General features: G+C 53.6%; 1 pseudogene; it reads left to right on the top strand.

The window, feature by feature from the left end:
- The first annotated feature begins 644 nt into the window (after positions 1-644).
- LOC135576391 (olfactory receptor 14A16-like) lies at positions 645-1944 on the top strand (annotated as a pseudogene).
- The last annotated feature ends 2527 nt before the right edge of the window (positions 1945-4471 follow it).

Below are 4471 nucleotides of genomic sequence, written 5' to 3'. Positions count from 1 at the left end.
TGAACAATGACATCAACTCATGAAAAGCTGCAAGGGAAGGAGTCTGTGCTTTCAGTTTTCCACTCTTGCTCGTCTGGGTGTGCAGTGGGAGATGAGGATTTATTTCTCTCTTTGGAGCAGACACTGAGACCCCAGTTCTCGTTAGGACTTGTCTGAGCTGCTCCTGAGCCCCTGCACACACAGAGCTGCCCCTGGGCAGTGCCAGGAGGTGTGAGCAGGACAGAGCTGAGCACACAGCGGGTGGGACGGGGTCTGTGACACTGACAGGGAGCAGACCAGGGACAGACACACAGCTGCAGGCAGCACAGACATGGGCAGGGAGAAGGAGCTCCTACCAGATATGCCAGGGATGGTATTTAGGAACCCCCCTGGCATCCTCTGCAGTGCAGACACATTTCCCAGTGCAACCCCTGGTGTCCTCTCCTCCCCAGCAGACCCTCTGCCCCAAAGCCATGGGGTCCAGGTCACGAGTCTCCATCTCAGCAGCTGGACCTCCAGGTGAAGGGTTCCTGCAACGTGGTACTCAAAGAAGGTGCTAAAAGTACTTGCTCTACAGTGTGATAATGTGAGTGGCAGCAGCACAGCCGGGTAAGGAGAAGGTTCCACAGCATGCCCGTCTGCCTTTCTGTCCTTGCTTTATTTTCTGGTAGCACTGCAGTGTTCTTCCCTGTTTCTCCACCTGTCCCTGGTGCTCTTGCTCTCTGGGGTTGGGGTGGGAGTGTGGGTCAGTTTTTGTTCTGACACCGACTCAGGGGGCTTTGCCCTAGAGCTGTGTTCATGGAAACTAGTTGCCCAAGCTGCATTTTAAACTGTGGTGAACTGTTTTTCTCACTTGGTAGAAAGAGAGAATGAGCTGAAACATCCCTCCATCAGGGAGGGGCTTTTCCATGATAAACAACATGATATTTTCCCCAGAGAAATCTCCCCTAACTTGTTACTGCCTTTTCCTCCTTGCACAGGTCCTCATGCCCACAGGCAGCCAATGTCCAACAGCAGCTCCATCACCCAGTTCCTCCTCCTGCCGTTCACAGACACACGGGAGCTGCGGCTCTTGCACTTCTGGCTCTTCCTGGGCGTCTACCTGGCTGCCCTCCTGGGCAACGGCCTCATCATCACCACCATAGCCTGGACCAGCACCTCTACACCCCCATGTACTTCTTCCTGCTCAACCTCGCCCTCCTTGACCTGGGCTCCATCTCCACCATTGTCCCCAAGTCCATGGCCAATTCCCTCTGGGACACCAGGGCCATTTCCTATTCAGGTTGTGCTGTGCAGGTCTTTCTGTTTTTGTTCTTCATTTCAGCAGAGTTTTATCTCCTCACCGTCATGTCCTACGACCGCTACGTTGCCATCTGCAAACCCCTGCACTACGGGACCCTCCTGGGCAGCAGAGCTTGTGTCCACATGGCAGCAGCTGCCTGGGCCACTGGGTTTCTCACTGCTCTGCTGCACACAGCCAATACATTTTCACTGCCCCTGTGCAAGGGCAATGCCCTGGACCAGTTCTTCTGTGAAATCCCCCAGATCCTCAAGCTCTCCTGCTCACACTCATACCTCAGGGAACTTGGGCTTCTTGTGGTCAGTGCCTGTTTAGCTTTTACGTGTTTTGTGTTCATTGTGGTGTCCTATGTGCAGATCTTCAGGGCCGTGCTGAGGATCCCCTCTGAGCAGGGACGGCACAAAGCCTTTTCCACCTGCCTCCCTCACCTGGCCGTGGTCTCCCTGTTCATCAGCACTGCCATGTTTGCCAACCTGAAACCCCCCTCCATCTCCTCCCCAACCGTGGACCTGGTGGTGTCAGTTCTGTACTCAGTGGTGCCTCCAGCAGTGAACCCCCTCATCTACAGCATGAGGAACCAGGAGCTCAAGGATGCCCTGAGGACACTAATGTCTGGATTCTTGTCAAAGACATTAGAATTCCCATATTCTGCATATCACTCATGACATGACTCATGACAGGTCCAACCAAATACAAAAGTATTTGGGGATGATTGGAGTTGGGGGAAGGCTCATTTGGATTTGATTTTTTAACTATATTAATATTGCCCACAAAGAAATGTTCGTCCCGCTTTTAATTGTCTGTACACCTTTATACTTCAAGTCAAAGACCTTGTAAATGAGAAGTCGTGCTCTCTGTGGATCTAAACAAAATAAACAACCCTGCAGTGAACTATTTGTCTGAGATCTTTCCTCTGCAACCTTTGTGAAGCTCAGCACAAGGTGTGTGTGCAAAGATGGAGGAAACAGCCCCAAGATAGCAGGTCCACCAGGCAGCACCAGCCTCGTTCTTTACAGAGTCATTCCCTTTCCACTCCCACACTCTCCTTCTCATCCCTTGTGTTGGTGCAAGGCCTGAGTGCTCTGGCAGCTTGGTCACCATCCCGCTGTGTGTCAGTGCTGTGACCAGGACAGGCAATGGGCACTGCTCTGACAGTGCTGGCCTCAGAACAGCATCTCCATCAGCAAGGGCATCTCCTTAGCACACTGCCTGAAGGGTTAGATCTTCTTCCAGAGTTGTTTTAAAGAACATGCCTAAGGAACAGACTCACAAGATGCTCATTGTTTTGCTTGTTTCTCTGTCGGCTCAGTGTGATGAGATCATGTTCCCACTGTGGCTTTCGAGGGACTTTGGGCTGTTTGTTCAGGTGTTGCTTGTTGGTGGCCAGCACCCACACAGATGGTGAATAAGTCAGAGTCCCTCTGAGCAGCCTCCATGGCCACCCAAGAGCTTGTGTGGGAGGCGGTCAGTGGCAGTGACCACCATCAGCTGGGGCTGCCTCCTAGCCTGACCAGTATGGCCCTGCAGAGTCACCACAGCCCACTTGACCTACAGAGCAAAACCCCCAGCTCGGGGCTGTGGGCGGCGTGGGGACAGGGTGCAGGAATGGCAGCCAGGCCAGTGCAGGCCAGTGCTGCCTGAAGAGCCCCGGGGCCAGGACTTGGTGCTGTCCTGGGGAGCGGGGCTGGCACAGGGAGCTGAAGGATTCCTGGTATTGGGACATCCTGAGTGTCGCAGCCAGAGAGACACTGTCACTGACCCCCGTTTCCTCCATTTCGTTCTACAGGGCCTGCCCAGATGGAGCTTCTCTGCTGGGCTGGGCTGGAAAGTGCCCCAGAGAGGGAAACACCAGTGAAAAGCTGAAGTGTGTGAGCATGCAGGGTGGGGGCACCAAACTGGGAGGAAGGGCTGACACACCAGAACGCTGTGGTGGCATCCAGCGAGACCTGGACAGGTTGGAGGACTGAACAGAGGAGAACCCGAGGAAGTTCTACAAAGGCAAGTGCAGGGTCCTTCCCCTGGGGAGGAATAACCCCAGGCACCACTACAGGTTAGGGGCAGAGCTGCTGGAAAGCAACTCTGCGGAGAAGGACTTGGGAGTTCTGGTTGATAACAGGTTGACCATGAGTCAACAATGTGCCCTTGTGGCCAAGAAGGCCAGTGGTACCTGGGTGCATTGCAAAGAATGTGACCAGCACGTCAAGGGAGGTGAAGCCTCCCCCTCTGCTCTGCCCTGGTGAGGCCGCATTTGTAGTTACTGGGTCCAGTTCTGGGCTCCCCAGTTTAAGAAGGACAAGGAATTACTGGAGAAAGTCCAGTAATGGGCTACAAAGATGACGAGGGGTCTGGAGCATCTTTCTGATGAGGAGAGCCTGAGAGAGGAGGTTTGTTCAGCTGGAGAGGAGAAGTTGAGAGGGGATCTTATCAATGTTTATAAATATCTCGAGGGTGGGTGCCAAGAGGAAGGACCAGACTCCTTTCACTGGTGCCCAATGATAGGATGAGGGGCAACGGGCACAGGCTGAAGAACAGGAGGTTCCATCTGTACAATGAGGATAAATTTCTTTACTTGGAGGGTGACAGAGCCCTGAAACAGGCTGCCCAGAGCAGGTGTGGAGTCTCCTTCTCTGGAGACATTCAAACCCACCTGGACATGATCCTGTGCGATCTGCTCTGGGTGAACCTGCTTTAGCAGGTGAGTTGGACTGGATGATCTTCAGAGGTCTCTTCAACCCAAACAAGCCTGTGATTCTGTGGGGCACACAGCAGTGGTCTCGCATGGCCAGGCCTGCTGGGAGAGACATGAAAGACCAGGAGAGCAGGGTCAGGCCTGTGCCCATGTTCCTGGACACGCTGTGGCAGCTGTCCCAAGGCATTCGTCACAGATCAGCCCATTGCAACCATCATTTTGATTATTGTCCTCTCACCACACCTGAGAGAGGTTGTTTGTCCCTCCGTGGAAGGACTCTGAATGACTAGGTCAGAAGCCTGAGTGTGCACAGAGGGCAGATGGGAGCATGCACACTGTTTGTGGGGGGAAATGAGTCCAAATGAGCACAAATGCCTCAGCTATCACTGTGGGGACATGGAGGCCTGTGGGATGGTGTATCAGGGTCACTTCATGTTGAGAGTAACTTCCCCAAGAAACCACCTGAATGCAGCACTGGGATGTGCTTCCTTGAACCGAGGTCA

Source organism: Columba livia, chromosome 25, assembly GCF_036013475.1.
Source record: "Columba livia isolate bColLiv1 breed racing homer chromosome 25, bColLiv1.pat.W.v2, whole genome shotgun sequence".
NCBI lineage: Eukaryota > Metazoa > Chordata > Aves > Columbiformes > Columbidae > Columba > Columba livia.
This window is presented reverse-complemented; position numbering and strand designations above follow the sequence as displayed.